Consider the following 21,409-nt stretch of genomic DNA (forward strand, 5'->3'; position numbering starts at 1 on the left):
TCTTCACTCAACTTTTCATCTAATTTTCACTGACCTTAACACCCTACCCGAACTATTTTCTCTCAATTACTACTGTAAGATTTAATTATAATTAGTTTTTTTTTGTTTGTTTGGATAAACTATAGTTATACATAAATTAATTTAACTACTCTAAAAAACAACAAGATTTTTCCATTATTATTGTATGAAATTCCCTTATTGTTTAAATGTACATTTTTTGTGTATTGTTTTTTGTACTGAAAAGTTGTTGTTTTGTATTTTTCTGAATTTGTTGTTATTTATTATAGTAATTCGTATAATTACTGAAAAGTGCTTTTGATTCGTATTTTTTTTGTCATTTTACATTTTACTGGTATTTGTTTTGGTCTGTTTGTTCTTGTTGTTTTATTAAAGAAATAATTAAATTTATTTATCACATTTTTTAAAAGTTTTGTTTTTAGAATATTTTTGCAAAGGGATAGAAGAAAATGTTTAACAAGGTAAAAGCTTGTAAATGTTTAAGCAGGAAGTTCAAATCTTACTTAAATGATGGGTAAAAGGTGAGAACTAGATTGGTTGCATATACTTCTCTTATAACTATTATAAGTCTACTATTCATAAGTGTATGGATTAGACTATTGACAAGTCTGGTTTGACAAGTCTACAAACCAGTTTATTGAATAGTATATTGATTAGACTATGGATCAATCTATTGACTAGTATATGGACTAGGCGATTGGCTAGTCTATTGACTACCGACTGCTCTTTGGATGAGCCTATGAACCAGCCTATTGAAAAGTCATTGGAATAGTTTATGAACTGCTCTACTGACTAGTCTATGATCCAGTCTATTGCCTAGTCTATGAACTATTATACTGACTAGTCTATGGACATGTTTACTGACTAGTATTTGGATCAGTCTATTGATTACTCAATTGACCAATCTTTAGTCTATGGGCCAGTTTATTATTATCTATTAAACGGTCTATTGACTATAGACCAGTCTACAGACAAGTGTACTGACTAGTCTATGGACCACTCTATTGACAATTCTATTGACCAGATATTGACTAGTCTATGGGCCAGTCTTCTGAATATTCTAGAACTGGTGTACTGGTCTATGGGCAGGTTTTTATGACTAGTCTATGGATCACTCTACTGACTGGACTATGGACTAGTTTATTGGTTTATCTATGGATTAGTCTATTATCTATGGGTAAGTCTATTGAACTAGTCTTTTCACTCGGATATTGAGTAGTTTATTCACTAACCCATTCCAAAGTCCATTGCTAAAAAGTACTGAAAAAAAGTATTCTATTACTAAATTATCAATATCTAATTTAAATCATAATTTAAACAATTTTGCCCTTTACTGTATTTCTAGCAGGGAAATCACAAGTTTAAATAAAATAATACTCGTGTAAATAATATACAACAGTTTAATACTTTTTCTCAGTTTTGGTACGCTTAAACCGTATAAAGTACTTTCAACTTGTTTTTATTTGTCTTGAAATGATTTAAAACTTTTTTTCCACAAAGTGAACAAAAAGAAAAGTAACAAAAAACCAACAGCAAATAAAAATTGTGTAACTTTCTCTAGGAAGGTCAAAACGTTGAAAGCACAGTTCATCGAAGTCTGCTACTGTACTTCTACTCTTAGTGGTACAAGTACAAGATGAATTTTGTTTAAATGACCTCGATTTGCAAAAAAAAGTGGGAAAAAAGTTAAACAAAAAAATATACATTTAAACACTGTAACGTACATACATTTCAATTAGACCAAAGACCACCAGCACCACAACTACCAGTACCATCAACCATATGGTTGATGAGAAGACCGACTGGCCTCCAACATGAATATGCTGCTTATGAAAAGAAACAAGTCTTCCTCTTCTTAAGATATAAAGAAGAAAAATTTATAAACTCATTATACTCCAGCAGAATAAGGTCATTTATAAAAGTAGGGAAAATAAATTTTTAAAAGTTAAAACTTTTTTTCTGAAATTAAAAATATGAAAAGAAATGGTAGTTTTGGGTTTCAAATTTCAATTAAATCTTAATTTGACGTTTATTACAAATTTCAATTTAGTTTATTTTATATTTTTGTAAACTATTAGTTGGTGTTAATAGTATTATTAATAGTAAGTAGTTTGGCTTATTGTCGGTAAATTATGTGAATGAGGTTAAAAGTGTTGTTACCAAAAAAAAATATATATAACAAAAAAAAAAAGAAAAACATAATAAGAAAAATATATTATTATAACAACCTCATGACACGCATTTTTATAAAGTAATAAATATAGTATAGCAATTGGAACCAACCTAAAGTGGAAATTTACTTCATCTTTTTTCTAATAGATACCCTACCATGGTTATTTACTAATATGTATATTGCAGTCTATAGTATAGTCTTGTCTATAGTCTAGTCAATAGTCTAGTCTATAGTGTAGTCTATTGTCTAGTTAATAGTCTAGTCTATAGTGTAGTCTATTGTCTAGTCAATAGTCTAGTCTATAGTGTAGTCTATAGTCTAGTCTATAGTCTAGCCTATAGTCTAGTCTATAGTCTAGTCTATAGTCTAGTCTATAGTCTAGTCTATAGTCTAGTCTATAGTCTAGTCTATAGTCTAGTCTATAGTCTAGTCTATAGTCTAGTCTATAGTCTAGTCTATAGTCTAGTCTATAGTCTAGTCTATAGTCTAGTCTATAGTCTAGTCTATAGTCTAGTCTATAGTCTAGTCTATTGGCTAGTCTATTGGCTAGTCTATAGAGTAGTCTATTGGCTAGTCTATAGAGTAGTCTATAGTCTTGTCTATAGTCTAGTCTATAGTTTAGTCTATAGTCTAGTCCAGTCCAGTCTATAGTCTAGTCTAGTCTATAATCTGGTCTATAGTCTAGTCTATAGTCCAGTCTATAGTCTAGTCTATAGGCTAATCTCTAGGCTAGTTTATTGTCTAGTCTATAGTTTAGTCTATAGTCTAGTCTATAGCCTAGTCTATAATCTAGTCTATAGTCTAGGTTATAGTCCTGTCTATAATCTAGTATATAGTGTAGTCTAGTCCATAGTCTAGTCTACAGCCAAGTCCACAGTCTAGTCTACAGTCTAGTCTACAGTCGAGCCTATAGTCTATTCTACAGCATAGTATATGGTCAAGTATATGATCTATTCTATAGTTTAGTCTATAGTCTTGTCTATGGTCTTGCCTATCTTCTAGTTTACTTTATAGTCTATAGTCTAGCATATAGTTTAGTCTATAGCCTAGTCTACAGTCTATAGTCTAATATATAGTCTTTGATGCCCACAAAAACCAGTACATAAAGACCATATTCTATAAATTAGAAACTGTTTTCAAGTTCAAATTCCTTTTAATGTAATAAATCCACAAAAAAAATCAAAATACCCCCTCTTTTCTCCTTGCTATTAAGTATTGTATAAAAAAATTAAAATGGCAAGCCGGTTTATTGTATTTTTTTTTTTGTATTCTTCATTTCTTTTCTACTCTCATTGTTATTGTTCTTCTTCTTTCTCAATGCTTTTTGCATGATATGATGATGCCTTTTGTACTTACACAAAAGCGAACATGATACAGCAGAAACTAACTACCGTTAATTCTATACTAAATAATTTATAAACAACAATAAAAAGGTAAATAATAAATATAAACAATTTTATGTGATTTAGATTTTTGCATAAAAATATAACGACAACATACATAGGTATTTAAAACAAAAATAGAAGCGATGAAATATTTATAAAAAGTAAAAAAAATGTTAATTTTTGCATGACTAACCACAATTTGTTGTTTTTATTGTTGTTGATTAATATTTTTTGTATGTATTTCTCTTTAAATATATTATTTCATCTTCAGCTTCGGTTTCGTCTCTTTTTTTTTTGTTTTTTAAACTTTTGTTAGGTTTTTTTGTTATTGTGTTTTTAGGCAAATTGTTATCACCTTTTTTAATAAATTGTTTTTTATTTTAAATATTTATTTTTTTAACAAAAAATTATATTAATAAAAAAACTACAAAAACACACAATAAAAGCACTCAATCACAGCTTATTAAATTTGTATTAAAATTAAGAAAAAAAATATTTGATTTGTTGATATTTTGTAAATTTGTTTTTGTTTATTTTGGGGTTTTTAAACCTAGTGTTATTAAATGTCTTTGTTTTTATTGTTATTATATTTATTTTTAATTAATTTTTTATATATATATTTATTTCTAAAATTATTTACTTTTTATTCTTTCTTTGTTTAGTTTTAAGAACCGTTTCGTATCGCATTTTCAACAAGACTAAACACGTTTTATTTCTTTTTTTGTTTTGTTCAAAGTTATTGTTGCCATTATTATTGTTGTTGTTGTTGTTGGTCATACAAACGACGAGTACACTTACTTTACATACAAACAAACATATGAATGTACATAAATGTTTGTAAAAATGTTAATGTTGTTGCAGTTTTAAATACCCTGCACATTCATGAGAGGGGTAATTAAAAGTTTGACATTCCGTTTGTGATTTCTAAAATATAATTTTCCGATTCTATAACGAAGTTTCTGAAGCATAATGAACAGCGTTCGTATTTTTATTTCTCTATCAGTTTGAAGAAAACTATTTTCTCAAGACTCCAGATATCTTCAGGATTCTAACCATATATATTTTAATCAGACATGATTTGGAGAAATATTCTATTAAAAATCAGCTAAATTAGTTCATAAATAACGGATTTTTTCTGAACCATGATACATGTTGGATCGTATGTTTAAATTAGATATATAGGGAATATGTATGTCGTATGTTTTGTATGTAAGTGTAAGTGTATAAAATTTCCAAAAGCATTGAACATTGTTCCATAACAAAAGAAATATTATATACAATGATGAAGGGTATATAGAATTCGGTATATACGAATTTAGCACTGTTACTTTTTTTACAACGCCAACAATAAAACAGGCTTTTTAGCCTTTAACAAGCAACAACCAACCAACCAACAAACATTGCATTTATTGCAAGTATTTATAAATACAGAGATTGAGAGAGATAGAGAGAGAAAGGGAGCAAAAGAGCGCGATAGATGGGGAGAATGTGTGCACAAATGAGGGTCGGTCTCCCCTGTAAAAATCTGTTATCATCTGTTTACTTAAATGCATTTAAACAACAACAACTACTTATGTTTTGAGATAAGATTTCAATATTTTTTTTTCATAACGAATCCGAAATTCTGATTCAGTTTGGCCGGTCTAGAAATATTATTCCATTGTTCTCTATGGGTGGTTGAGATGCTAGCAGTACCTTTGCGTAACTATAAATTGGAGATGTCATAGGTATCCTCGGTCTTTACTTGGAATTATTTGTCATAGGTTTGACCTCATAATCTAGTACTACGGGTAGACAGTTGCACGCAAGACTTTTTCCTGGCTGGCCAGTAGGTTGAGTGGCAGTGGTTTAAACACAAACTCGCGGGAAGGGGGTGACTAATTGGTTAAAAGATTAATACACGTAGAAGTTTACCCTTAATATGCTCAACTTATCACAGTAAGTCTGGCTAATTAAATATAGATTTGTGTTTTTCGAATCACTCACTTACGTTCCCTAGGTGCTATTGCCGAAACAACAGAAGTCATCTCAGTAGTGTGGTTGAGCGACTTTAAGAGGTCCAGGAATGCGTTGGGGTGAGTCTATAGATGATGAGATTGGTTGTATGAACATTACATTCCTCATAGCATCAAGAGGTTGTTTTTATCTGATGTTGGGTCCGCCCCTTCTATTGGCTCTAACCATTGACTGCCTTCTCCTTTGTCGAGGTTAAATTGAGCTTCATTCATGACAGCTGTCCTTTCCCATTGGGGCATATCCGTGCAAAGGAAAAGAAATTTAACGACAAAAAAAATACGAAGATCTAGGTTTCTATAAATTGACTTTCGAATAATCGACTTTTTGTCGAAAAAAGTCGAAGTCGACTATTTTGTTCAAAAAAGACGATAACTCGACTATCGTCTATGAAAAAAGTCGAAAAGTCGACTTTTTAAGTAAATGTCGAAAAAAGTAAAAAGTCGTAAGAAGTCGAAAACTCAAAAATAATAGAAAAAAGTAAAAAATAATCGAAAATTAAAAAAAATGGAAAAAAGTCAAAAACTCTAAAATAGTCGGAAAACTTAAAAAAAAGTGAAAAAAATAGACAAAGAAGTGGAAAAAATTTCAAAAATAATCAAAAAGTCGAAAACTCGAAAATGGTAAAAAAGTCAAAGTTTAAAAAAAGTGGAAAAAGTCAAAAACTTTAAAATAGTCGGAAAAACTGAAAAAAGTAAAAAAATAGTTAAAAAGTCGAAATAATTCGAAAAGTGAAAAAGTCGACTATTTATAAAATACTAAAAGTCGACTTTTAACTAAATGAAAAAATATAATTTGCATTAAATTAAAAAAAGTCTAAAAGTCGACTTTTCGTTTCAACTATAAACCCCTACCAAGATCTTCCAACTGAAACTTCAATAAAAATCTCCAGTACTTTTATAAAGCATCCAAAACTTGGACAATGCAATATTAATTCATTCTTCATTATATTGACCGCTGAAATATCTGTCGGTAAAAGTAACCGAAACGAATTGAATTTTAACCACAACATCCACGTGTAGCCAGGGCAAGGAAAATCCTGTGAATAAATGTTTTTGGTTAAACCGCAAGGCAAATGACGCCGCGGAGTCTTTTGCCTCCTTCAGTTTGTCAGTTGAACAGACATTTTTAGCCGAAAAATGGAATTACAATAAAGCATTTAAAAAATTCAAAAAGTGAGAAGAAGACTAGAATTTAGACGACTAGAAAACTTCTACGTTATAAAAGTATTAAACATCTCCGGGTGTCATCATGGAGACACAAAGCTGCTGAATGCGAAAAGTGACAGGCAGGTTTCTTAGTCCCATAAACTTGTAAAAGGCAACCAGGGAAAAACAATGGAATAAAAACTAAGAAGATTGCTTAAATATTTGAGAATATTGACCTCGTGGAGTCGTTTAACTCCTTTAGTTTATAGTAATTTTTGGCGTTAACACCGACAACTTCTCTGATATGAAAATATCTCAAATTATAAGAAGTAACCCTCGTATATATATTTACCTTTTTATTTTTAGCATGATTATCTATTAATATGAACACACACATACAAAGCTTTGTAAAAATGTATGTATTTTGCTTTTAGCAGCTTAAGAGGTGTTAAAGCTTTAATCCGAAGTCAAGCGTGAACCATTGTATTTTTTTTTAATTTTTAAAAATAAAACAACATTTATTTATTAAATAAAAAAACAAGAGACAATGTTTATTTTTAAGAGCTAATAAGAGTGCAAATATATTTCTATTTGTTCTCGTGCAATGAGCAAACAATGATCAAAGCTGAGAATACAAAAGAATCTGGCGAATGTACTTGAAAATTAAATGATTACTATAGAAATAGCTTATTTAAAAAGAGAAGGGTGGGTATTTAAAATAAACATTTATTTTTTAATAGAATAATTAAAATCGGGTAATCGACTATTAGATTGAAAACAAATCGATTTTGCTTTTAATGCTACGAAGGACAATGGCTTTAAATGTAGAATATTTCAAATACCCTCTTAACCTTTGAACACCCAAAACTTATTCTCATCGTTAGAAAGCTGGATTTTATTAACATTTTAAAATTATCAAAACTGTATAGCATTAAATCCCCGTTAAACTAACCACAGGTGTCTAACCAAATATTATTCACACTGCTAACAATAGCACGATAACCAAAAGTAATAATAATAAAAAAATATTCTCTAAACTAAACATTTGTTAAAGTGTGGCATACAGCTCCCCAAAAAAAGCTACATAAATACATACACATAAATTTGTAGCACATTTACAAGTACAAAATAATTCAAATTTTCAACATCGTTAGTAACTACAATCTGAGATTTAAAACAAAAAAAATCTCTAACTGCACATGACTGACAGACAAATCAATGAGGAGTGTGTAAATTGTGCATTGAAACCAATAGCAAATTTTTAAATTTATATAGACAACAACTGACAGCTGCACTGATTTGACAGTTTGATATCGGAAATGTTGTTAAAAATGTTAGATTTTTTTCTAGCTAAATGGATATTTTGAAATTTCAATTGTTTTAACGAAATTTGTTTAGCCAACGTGTTAAAATAAACAAAATTTATGTAATTGTGTTAAGTGATTGGAGGTAAATGTCAAAATGTTTTTTTTAAACAATTGATTTAAGAAACGAGATTTAAAGATATTCAAATTTAATATTAATTAAAAACAGTTTAATTTAATATAATTGGCTCGAACTACAAACTTTGGGATTTTGTAGGTAAAGGTCCTATCTGAACATTAAACATGCCATAAACTGAACTAGAATTCAACTGAAAGTGAATTAAAGTAGAACTGAGCAAGAATTATACTAGAACTGAATTAAAACTAAACTAGAATTGATCTAGAACTGATCTAGAACTGAACTAGAACTGAACTAGAAGTGAACTAGAACCGAACTATAACTGAACTATAACTAAACTATAACTGAACTAGAACTGAACTAGAACTGAACTAGAACTGAACTAGAACTGAACTAGAACTGAACTAGAACTGAACTAGAACTGAACTAGAACTGAACTAGAACTGAACTAGAACTGAACTAGAACTGAACTAGAACTGAACTAGAACTGAACTAGAACTGAACTAGAACTGAAATAGAACTGAACTAGAACTGAACTAGAACTAAACTAGAACTGAACTACAAGTGAACTAAAACTGAACTACGCCATAGAAATCATAAATCATACGGTAAAAAACAAATTTTGTCCAGTTTGCAATATGTAATTGCTATCCCATGGTGGTATTTTATGTCGACTAATGTTTAAACTCATTTTTAACTTTTCTTAAATTAGTATGAATTATTCCTTTGTTAAAAAACTGACAAAAAAGTCTTGACATTTAAATCTTTTGAAGATTTTTTCAAAATAATTTTCCTCTACATTTAGTAAACATCTTCATATCATAATTCTACAGAATTTTTAAGTTTTCAAGAAAGAAGATCCTTTGTTCTTTTCTTCTCTATTGATATTTATTAAGGTCATTCATTTTAACAAACCCTGACCAGAGTATGAGTTTAGAGCAAATTTTTTGCGAAAATAGTTTTAAGATAATTGTGTTCGTTTGTCCCTTATATAGTTTCTATTCATGTATATATGAGTTAAATTCCCATAAAATCTTGTGACTCTTAAGTGTTTGTCATAATTTTCCTTTTTAAAGTACTTGTAGGAAATATTATAATAGAGCATAGAGAAATAAAAAAAATCGCCGGTGCTTAAAACCCCTCGAACATGCAACAACCTAAGAAAATATTCCACCTTGTGACATGAGCTTTTTTATTATTATAACCATGTTAACACAAAAACAGTGGGAAATGTTGTGGTGTCCTTAAATAAATAACAAGAACAAAAAAGAAAACAAATCTGCAAGAAATATAATCGTAATAAAAAGAATATGAAAATTATACTCAAGATATTTAATATTAAAATGATGTTGCGAATAGTTTTTGAAATTATTTTCATTTTAGGGGAAATAATCTAATGCCAAGTCATTAAAAAAACCAAAATAATGAAATTTTATAGTTTCATTCTCTTTTTGTGGATTTTTTTTAGTTGAAAAAGCTAAAATTTAAAGTGGTTTTATAATCAAGTAGATTACAAGTAATAAAAATGTTTAGTATTTGCTGGTGTTGGTATTTTTCTTTTGTTTTTGAAGAATTAATGGATTTTTATATTCCTCCATGCAGCTCTAAAATGGACAAGAAAAAATCTGCATCGAGTTTTTTTCAAAAAATATCCTAAGTAGAACTTAGAAATCAATAGCTTAATACGTGATTATCTATCTATCTATCTATCTATCTATCTATCTATCTATCTATCTATCTATCTATCTATCTATCTATCTATCTATCTATCTATCTATCTATCTATCTATCTATCTATCTATCTATCTATCTATCTATCTATCTATCTATCTATCTATCTATCTATCTATCTATCTATCTATCTATCTATCTATCTATCTATTTATCTATCTATATATGCTCGTAGGAAACTAAGCCCTAATATAACTTTCAATTCTATTAACTTTTTAATGCTTGTTCTAAAAACTTTATTAAACAGCAAATTAAATTTATTGCCGTTTTTCTTTTTATTATATAAAAACTAAAATTTTTATGATATTTTATATGCTTTCTAGGAATTTACATATTTATGCATTGTTAATTTCATTCATATACATACATATTTTTATATCTAGTGTACAAGCATAATCTTACCATTATAAATATGCAGTTATTAGGACACTACAATTGCAAATAATTTACGTTTCATACCTGCAATGAAAACAGGAGAAGAATTCTAAAAATTGTAATAAAAAAATTGTTAGACATAAAAAAATATAAAAAGCAGCAGTTATTTGAAAAAAAGCATTTTAACATATAAAAACTACTAGGACACGTAATAAATATATAAAATAAATGAATATAATCAAAGTGTAGAGGAAGAGAAGGTGTAAGATAAATACTCAATAAACAATTGTATCAATAGAATTTAGTAATAATATTAAATTTCTAAGAAATATGTTTATATGGATATGAAATTAGAAAAAGTACTTATCTTACATTTTATTTTATGGATAAACATAGAAAAGAAAATTAAGTGTATTAATTTTGTAATATACTATTTGTAGTACATTAAGAGAAATTTCGGTATTATATTGAGTTTCTAGTTTAATTAAGAATAAAAACTAAAAGTATCCTTTATCCGTTTTCCATCTCTAAGACTTTAATACGCCAACAATAAACACTCTATATATATTTAAATTTTCCAAAGTTTTGTGTGTTTTTCTATATGATAAAAATCCTTAAAATTTTTACCGAAAATAAACTCAAATCTTCTAACAAACCTACACAGACAATAAGAAAAACCCTGTCTAGCATGAAATAATATTCATAATAGGATCAAATAAAACATTTATGAATAAGCCAAACTGACTAAACAAAAAATTCAAGTGGTTGTCCTATAATTAAATCAAATATAGACAAAAAAAAACTTTCCACAAAAGTTTAAAGGATTCAAATAACAAAGTTAGAAAATAGATTAAAAACTTCCATTAAAACGCAATGGAAATTAAATGTAGACATTTTAATAATGTTGTATAAAATGAAGATAAAAATAAACTGCAGATAATTAGTAGTCATTTAATAAATTAGTTAATTATTGGGTTGTAATGTAGAAAAACAATTTGAAATTTGTTTACAAAAGTTCAATACAGGGTGATTGAAATGAAAGTGGGCAAAAGTTGTACAATTTTATTAAAACTTTCGAAAATGTTCTATCTAAAGAAAATTAATCAAAAATGTTATAAAAACAGGAAATTTAACGAACAATTTTGTCTAAAATTAAAATTTATCGAAAATGAGAATTTTGAATTAAATAAAAAAATTTGAATAAAATAAAAATTTTCGAATTTTTTTATTAAATGAAAATTTATAGAAAATTTTCTATAAAAAGAACATTTATCGAAAATGTTCTATAAAAAGAATATTTATAGAAAATGTTCAACAAAAAGAAAATTTTCATAAAAAGAAAATTTATCGACAATTTTATTAAATTAAAATTTATACAACATTTTTCATTAAAAGAATATTGATCGAAAATTTTCAATAATAAAAAATTTATCGAAAAACTTATTTTTTATAAAAAGAAAATTTATCGAAAATTATCTATAAAAAAAAATTTATTGAAAATTCTCTATTAAAGAGAATTTATAAAAAAATTTTCAATAAAAGTGAATTTATAAAAAGTTTTCTATTAAAGATAATTTATGAAAAAATTTGCTTATAAAAAAATTTATCAAAAATTTAAAAACAAAATTTTTTTATTAAAAAATTAAAAACATTTTCTATAAAAGAAAATTATTTATTGAAATATAAAAAAATAAGACATAGAAAGATAATTTATCGAAAGTTGTCTTTAATAGAATAATTCCTAAAAAAAAAGATTTATTCAGAATAAAATATATCGAAAATATTCTATAAAAAAATTATAATATTTTCTATAATAAATGAAATTTATCGAAAATTTTCTATAGAACAATGTATCGAAAATTGTCTATAAAAAATTTATCGAAAATTTTCTATTGAAAGCTAATTTATCCAAAATTTTCTATTAAAACCAAATTTATCAAAAATTTTCTATTACAAGCATATTTATCGAAAATTTTCTATTAAAAGCAAATTTATCAAAAATTTTCTATTACAAAAGAAATTTATCAAAAATTTTCTTTCAAAAGCAAATTTATCAAAAATTTTCTATTACAAAGGAAATTTATCAAAAATTTTCTTTCAAAAGAAAATTTAACGGAAATTTCCTATTAAAAATTTTATTTTAAAAGCAAATTTATCGAATATTTTCTTTTAAAATCATATTTATCAAAAATTTTCTATTAAAAGCTAATTTATCAGAAATTTTCAATTACAAAGGAAATTTATCAAAAATTTTCTTTCAAAAGAAAATTTAACGGAAATTAATTTTCTAGTAAAAATTTTATTTAAAAAGCAAATTTATCGAAAGTTTTCTTTTAAATGCAAATTTATCGAAAATTTTCTATAAATCGAAAATTTTCTATAAAATCAAATTTATCGAAAATTTTCTATAAAATCAAATTTATCGAAAATTTTCTATTAAAACGAAATTTATCGAAAATTTTCTATTTAAACGAAATTTATTGAAAATTTTCTATTAAAACGAAATTTATTGAAAATTTTCTATTAAAAAGAAATTTATTGAAAATTTTCTATTAAAAGGAAATTTATCGAAAATTTTCTATTAAAAGGAAATTTATCAAAAATTTTCTATAAAAGCAAATTTATCGAAAATTTTCTATAAAAGCAAATTTATCGAAAATTTTCTATTAAAAGGAAATTTATCAAAAAAATTCTATTAGAAGCAAATTTATTGAAAATTTTCTATTAAAAGCAAATTTATTGAAAATTTTCTATAAAAAGCAAATTTATCGAAAATTTTCTATTAAAGCAAATTTATCGAAAAAATTTTCAAAGATTTTCTATAAAATAAAATTTATTGAAACTTTTTTTATAAAAAAAATTATCAAAAATTTTCTATTAAAAACAAATTTATTTAAAATTTTCTATTAAAAGCAAATTTATTAAGAGAAAATTTATCGAAAACGAATATTTATCGAAAATTTTATATAAAGAGAAAATTTATTGAAAATTTTCTAAAAAAAAAGAAAATTTATCGAAAACTTTCTCCCTTTATGTTAAGAGTTATAGGCAAGTTAATTTAATGACAATTTTCATATATGTATGAAATTTCTTTATCACCCTGTAATTTCATTACAGGGTGATAATGGGAGATAGAACGAACGTACAAGACAACAAGCAAACAAAATACACCTAAAGACCTGAAAAACTTAGAGACAAATAGACACGACAGATTTGCGTACACATACAGATGCTAAGAAAGACAACAAGAGCCGACAGGCAACTAGAGGGGAGCTGGAAACTGTCAAGTCTCATTCATACTTGAGATCAAGTAATAAAAAGTAGTACGCGTACGTAGTACGTCCGGCCGGCCTACCGGTAAATTTTAAATTTTAGAAAACTTGTTTGAGGTTGTTGTTGCTGCTGCTGTTGTCTGTTGCTGAAAATGAAATGTTTGTATTAAATTTAGTCATTAAATAAATTGTTTGTTGTTGAATGTTTTTTTTCGGCAGACGTGACATTCGATGGACGTCAACAATTATTGATGTATGTGTGTAGGTCGTGTAATGCTAGTTCCCTTGAAAAGAATTTTTGGCATTGAATGTTGTGTTACTGTTATTGAGTCTGGATCGTTAGCAAACAGAGCAAGTGATTTTAATGTTAAACAACACAGTTGATTAATTAATTAATCATTTAATTAAATCTTAAAAAAAAATTAAAAGGTTATCAGAGTTTATTTAAAAGTTCACAGATATGTATTAAGCGTAGGGTGTTTGAAATTTAATTACAACAGTTTGGGGAATTTTTTTTACTATATTTAGCAGTTAAGCTATTTTACTTTATAACTTAACAGCAAACAACATAAATAAGTTGTAAACAATAAATAATAATTTTCGAAAATAAAGACATTAATTTTTAAATGACTGTAACAAAATAACATTAAAATATTTTTGTTTGTCTACCTTAAATGGACATAAATGACAATAATAAAAATAATAGAAAAATAAACAACAATTTTGTTGTCTAACCATTATTAACATATTAATTTAAATTAATTTTAAATTTCTGTAAACAATTTGATCTCAATAAAAAAATGATACATGTAGACAGATTGATAGACAGACAACGTTTCAAATTTAAGCGCCAGCTGTGGGTTTATATTGATGTTTGTAATTTTCTGCTATTTATTATTTATGACTATTTGTAAAATAAAGATGTTTTTGTAGATATTTTTTTTATAAAAATTACCTTTATATTCTTGATGCTTTTAATGATAAATGTTAAAAAATTCAATTTAAATCCTTTTAATATATTTACAATAATTTGTAAAAACTATAAAAAAAATTTTGTTTGAATTTAATTGATTTTAACAATTTGTTAGTTTTTTTACAATTTACTGGATTTTTTTGCAGAAATTATTTATTTGTATTTTATCTCAACTATCAGGAACAATTTTTTATTGTTGAAAGAAAATTGGGAAAATTTTCGTTAAAAAAAAAAATAAAAAATCAAATACTTTTAAAAGAAATTTTTGTTGTTCTTCTTACTACAGGCTGTTACAAAAATTTTGTATAAAAAGAAAATTTAACGAAAACTTCTTATGAAATGAAAATTTTAACGAAATCTTTAACATTTTAACTAAAATTTTCTAAAAATTAAATTTTGCCAAAAATTTTCAATAAAAAGAAGATTAAACGCAAATGTTCGATAGAAAAAATTTAACGAAGTTTCTATATAAACAAACAATTTATCGACAAAAATTTTCTAAAAAATAACAACAAAAATAAAATTTATCAAAAATGTTCTATAAAAGTAAAATTTATCGAAAATATTCTATAAAAGAAAATTTATCGAAAGTGTTCTATTAAAGAAAATTTATACAAAATGTTTTATAAAAAGGATATGTATTAAAAAACAAAAAAAAAAATTATAAAAAATGTTCAATATAAAGAAAATTTAATAAAAATGTTCTATAAAAAGAAAATTAATCAAAAATGTTCTATAAAAATAAAATTTTATCAAAAATGTTCTATAAAAAGAAAATTAATCAAAAATGCTCTATAAAAAGAAAATTTTATCAAAACTGTTCTATATAAAGAAAATTGATCAAAATTTTTCTAATAAAAGAAAATTTATCAAAAACGTTCTATAAAAATAATATTTTATCAAAAATGTTCTATAAAAAGAAAATTAATCAAAAATGCTCTATACAAAGAAAATTAATCAAAAATGCTCTATAAAAAGAAAATTAATCAAAAATGCTCTATAAAAAGAAAATTTATCAAAACTGTTCTATAAAAAAAAAAAATTATCAAAAATGTTCTATGAAAAGAAAATTTATCGAAAATGTTCTATAAAAAGAAAATTTATTGCAAATTTTCTCCAAAAAGAAAATTTATCGAAAATGTTCTAAAAAGAAAATTTATCGAAAATTTTCTATAAAAAGAAAATTTTCTATAAATGAAAATTTATCGAAAATGTTCTATAGATAGAATTTATCGCAAAGTTCTTTAACAAGAAAATGTTCTATAGAAAAAGAAATTAATCGAAAATGTGCGAAATGTGTGAAATTTATGGAAAATTTTCTATAAACAGAAAATTTATCAAAAGTTTTTATCAAATATACATAGAAAATTGATCGAAAATATCCTATAAAAAGAAAATTTAAGGAAAATTTTCTATAAAAAGAAAATTTAAAGAAAATTTTCTATAAAAAGAAAATTTAATGAAAATTTTCTATAAAAGAAAATTTATCAAAAACGTTCTATAAAAATAAAATTTATCAAAAATTTTCTATAAAAAAGTATCAAAAATGTTCTACAAAAAGAAAATTTACGAAAATATTCTATTAAAAGGAAATTTATCAAACATTTTCTATAAAAAGAAAATTTTACCAAAAATGTTCTATAAAAAACTGATTGATTGAAAATGTCCTCTAAAAAGAAAATTTATTGAAAATGTTTATAAAAAGAAAATTTATCAAAAATGTTCTATAAAAAGAAAATTCATCAAAAAAAAATTTATCTATAAAAAGAAAATTTTCTTCAAAAAGAAAATTTATCGAAAATGTTCTATAAAGTGAAAAATTTCTGTAAAATGAAATGTTTTGAATTTTAAACTTCTGCGATGTAATTTTTTACCAACTTTCAACAAACTTCTCTTCATATTTAGCTTTAACAAATTGGATTTTCAAATTTAAAAAACTCTTTACTCATCATCATGGTCTTCAACAACAGCATCATTGTCATACTCATCATCATTTCCATTTCCAACATAAAGGTTCTTACGTAGAAACCAAAGAAGAAAAAAAAAATACAATCAGAAACATTAACAAAAAACACGAATAAACGTACCTCAACAGTAGACAATTTATCTTGCTTAAATCTTTATAATCTGAGTTTTAAGAATAAACACAACGTACAAATCATTCTTTTCCATTTTCATTTGTTTAAACTAAGGCCAACGACAGACACAACAGAAGCAGCAGCAGCATTCGCCTGAAAACATAATGACAAACTTAACAATTTACTGGTTATTGTCGTTGGTGCTGCTGATGCTGCAGCTGCTGTTGTCGTTGGAGCATGAGACAGTCAAAACATCAAAATAAAACCTACATGAAGCAACATGAGGCTAACGGACCGTCAGACTTTTAGGTAGACAGACAGACAGTCTGTCGCTTAAACCCACAATGAAAATAGTTAAGAATAAAATAAAAAACCTCTAAAAACAATAAAACGAATTGGTTTTTTGTTTTATTGTTTCATTTAGTTGATTTAGTTGATACTTTTTTTTTTGCAATGAGCTGTTAAAAAGGCTAGAGATGTGGGGAATAGTTATTCGATTGGGCGACAATTGGCGAATTGGCCAATTGAATATTATTTATTGTTAAATTAATAGAATCTACAGTAGAGAAGGTTATTCTCAATCGCCCAGTCTAAACGCCCAATGTTAAAGAATTTGTCTTTTTTTTAGAAAGTTCATCGTAAAACTTGGGAGTTATTTAGTTATTTACTTGCCTATTGACAAATCTATGCACAAGTCTATGGACTAGTCCAATCACAAGTCTATAGAGTAGTCTAATAACTAGCCTGAGTAGTCTAATAACTAACCATAGACTAGTACAATGGCTAGTCTAATAAATAGTCTAATGATTAATCTAAAGATTAGTCCAATGACTAGTCTAAATACAACTCTTTGACCAGACTAGTATATGGACTTACGTATGTAATAGTCAATTGAGCGTCGATACATTGACTAGTCGATAACTAATCTAAGGACTAATCAATAATCTAGTCTACAGACTACACAACAGACAAGTCCTTTAACGAGTCTATAGACTAGTTACAGTTTAGTCTATGAGTTCATCCTACAAACCTACCTTAATATACAGACGTTTTTAACTTATTTAAGGATACGTAAAGTACCACAACAAAATTTTCTCGTACACTATACACACTTACGAGGTTAATAACCAAATTAGTGCGACCCATCCTTATTAAGAGAGCTTGCAACTTAAAATGTACATATCCACAGCTGCATGATGTGGCAAAAAGCCAAACAAACACAAAACACACATCAGAAGAAAACATAAACTGAACTTTAAAGTACAAACAAACAAAATAGTTTACAAAAAAAAAAAAAAACTAACTGACTTTTTAAGACAATAAAATCCGAAAACTAAAAGCAATCTTAAGACCGACGGAACAACGTAAAACAAACACACAAAAAAACAACAAATAAATGCACTTGCTGCAAAGTTCAACTGCAACAAATGCAAACAACAACAATAAATAAAATAAAAAACAAACGTTAAAGAAGGATAAAATAAACACCAAGACGTGACAAAAGAGGTTGGGGATTTTTTTAAAAATGCAAAGAAAAAGCACAACCAACTATATAATACACTACAATAGTGATTTTCGATTGATTTGATAGGAGACCACTTGGATTCTACGTTGATTTAATTTAAAAATTTTAAAATATTTCATCATAAGTTATAGGAAATTTCATCAAAATCGTACCAATAACCTAAAAATTTTAGATTTCGTTAAATTTCTTATTTTCCTACCTTTTCTACTTAACCGAGGGTTTTTATAAGTTAATCGAACCAACAAAAATAAAACGAGTTACTTCCCAAAGAATAACATCTATCACCACTTCAAAAGCAGCACTAAATGATTTTTTTACCTTCTGTGGATGTGATGTTTAATAGCTTCCGCAGAAGCAGTATTTTATTCATAATTTTTTTTTTGGGTTTTTGTATTTAATGTGTCTGTGTGTTCAAATTATTTAAGTCGAACTATTTATATTATATAAAACTACAATTTCACTTCCAAATAACTTCCAAGAAAAGAACATAAAAATTACATCTTGAGAATGACTTCAAAAGTAGTGAATTTGGAATCAAATAAAGAGGATATCCCTCCTATGTCAAACCTGTGTTAAAATCATTACTTCTTCAGGTCTTTTTCAGCACTCTCATGAAGTAAATTCTATTTCTTTGTCGGTTCTTGGAAGTTCTTTTATTTTTGTTGCCAATTTTGTTAATCTGAGAAAATATAACAGCTAAAGTGCTCAAAGTTTTTCGGAGTGACTTGAGAATGACTTCAAAAGTAGTGTATTTGGAATCAAATAAAAAAGACATCCTTCCTATGACAAACCTGTGTTAAAATCATCACATCTTCAGGTCTTTTTCAGCACATGATGTAAATACTACTTCTTTTTCGCTTCTTTGGAAGTTCTTTTTTTGCTGTCAATTTTGTTACTTCCTCAAAGTTTTTCAGAGTCACTTTTGTATCAACATGAATGTTTAGGATGAAAAGGGTAGGCTAACAATGGGAGCGTGGTATTTGGGAAACTCTTGGAGTTAGAATCTTATCTGAGAAACCACTGAACCTAAAATTAACAAAATTTGCGTAAACTACTTTGTTATTCAAGCGAACGTTTGGGAAATAATGTGTCGGACTTGATTTTAGGTGCATGTTACCTGCCATTAAATACAATAATTCGTTTATTTAGGAAACCATTAGAAATAGATTCATAAAATTGTACAATAAGAACGTTAAAATACATATGAATTTGAGATAAACAGGTGGGCAAACTTTTAATAGGTCCTTGCCAGCTCCCATATGAATTATATATAAAATTTCGTATATCTGGGAATCTGTAGCAGCCAGCAAATCGTAAAAAAATCTTTGGATAAGATCCAATATTACAGAAAAATTTGAAAAATACCAGTTCAAGAACAAGAAATGAATCAAAAAGTTCCATTTAAATGTACACAGAACATATGAAAGTCAAATTTTATCCTGATAAATTTAAAATTCAATAATATATGCGTTAAAGCAATTTTTGGAAGTGAATCTTATATCGGAGCTATCACCAATAATGGACCATGAAATATGAGCTTTTAATTGATTTTTGGTAGTGGGTATTATATGGGAGCTATGACCAATTGTGGACCGATCCCGAAAAAAAATTGGTAAAATGGTTTATATGTACACGAAACATATTCATGTTTAATTTTATCCTAATAGCTCAATAATTCAATGAAATATGCGTTTTTAAGTGATTTTCGGAAGTGGACCTTATAAGGGAGCTATGACCAATTGAGATCTATGTGCACCGATTGAGATCTTCGTCAGTAGTATAATTTCTATTTATATTGTATACATATGTAGATTTTTTTTTTTTTGATACGGATATATCTGAGGTAGTTATTATACCGATAAACTAATTTCCGGGAATATATATCTTTGTATGGGGCCTATAGGAAATTGTGAATCAATAATTATGAATTTCAACATACTTGATCCCTGACCGAAAAAAATTATGTTTGACATATTTCATCGAATTATCTTTTGCAGTTTCTGAGAAACGCACTTAAGAATTACGAAAAAAAACGTAATTTTTTTCAAGGTAGTCTGAAATTTTTACTCATAACTATTAAGGTTTTGAACCGATTTTGCTGATTTTTGATACCAAACTGCTTAGGACAATAGTGAATATTTTCGGCAAATTTGACTGACTTCCTTTGCCTAGTTTTAACGTAAGCGTGTTTTAGGCGGACATAGCTAAATCGACTCAGAATTTCATAAGGAACCAGAATATATATCTATACTTTGTTGAGTCTCAGATGAATATTTCTTGGTGTTACACACGGAATGACAGATATAAGGTTAACGAATTAACCAGTTTTTACAAATTTATTGGTTCTACATGATCAGTCTGTGCGGCGTTACAAACTTTAAAACAAAATCACTATAGCAAAGTAGGGTATAAAAATTCTTATATTTTTTGTTCTCTTCCCCAAGAAACACTTTAACACACCGATTTAAAATTACACTTGAAGAATTCTTTATTACTTTAATTAAAGTAATTTACTGCAATAAGAACATAAAAAAGCAACAACATAATAATCCTTTCACATTTTATTTCAATTTGTGCGGTTTAGTTTTATGGGCGATTTTTAGTCATTTATCAAAATTTTTTCCTTAATTGTTTTCCTGTGTGTGTTTTTTTAATAAATAAAATAAAAAAGGATGATGGAATGGGATGTTGTTTAAGGTTTTTTTCCAAAGATGATTCACTCACTTTTTTATAAATTTGTTTGGTTAATCTTTTTCATATGTTTTCTTTCTTTTTCCTGTTTTTGTTTTGTTTATTTTATTTTATTTGTTTTTTTTTTGTTTGTTTGCTTTTGTCTCAAAAGAAACTTAAACTACAACTTTCTTTTCTTTAAGTTTTAACTTTTTTGTCAGACAATTCGTTTTGTCACATTTTATTGGTATGTTGTTTTTGCGACAACATAACTTTTACAACTAACTTGGCCAATGTGCAATGATGGCACATAAAGGTTCTACTTTGCCACAATTTGTTGTGAGACGAGACGAGACAAAAACGACAACAGCAGTAACGCAGACAGGTTTCGTTTTATCATCTTCTTTGTTATTGTTTTTTTTTTGTGTTATTTGTTGCTGCTGTTGTTGTATACCCACTTCAAACAAGGCACAAAACAAACAAAAAAGGCTTTTACTGTTGTTGTTTAAATCACTATTGTGGCAAGTGGCATGGTACCATCATAATTATTGTTGTTATTATCCTATGTTTCATTCTCTTCTTATGTATATGTTTCACTACAAAAA

The 21,409-nt window shown here is 26.6% G+C and overlaps 1 protein-coding gene and 1 long non-coding RNA gene across 9 annotated transcripts in view; both read right to left on the reverse strand.

Annotated features, from left to right (window-relative positions):
* LOC111675850 (supervillin) overlaps nt 1-21,409 on the reverse strand; it is a 330,599-nt gene that overhangs the window by 210,700 nt on the left and 98,490 nt on the right. The window lies entirely within an intron of this gene.
* Nucleotides 787-4,157, reverse strand: LOC124419950. The gene is made up of 3 exons (XR_006940937.1): nt 3,770-4,157; nt 1,747-1,977; nt 787-1,674 (listed from the first exon to the last, which is right to left on the reverse strand). It is a non-coding gene; the product is annotated as an uncharacterized LOC124419950 (long non-coding RNA).

Source organism: Lucilia cuprina, chromosome 5 (genome assembly GCF_022045245.1).
Source record: "Lucilia cuprina isolate Lc7/37 chromosome 5, ASM2204524v1, whole genome shotgun sequence".
NCBI classification, from domain to species: Eukaryota; Metazoa; Arthropoda; class Insecta; order Diptera; family Calliphoridae; genus Lucilia; species Lucilia cuprina.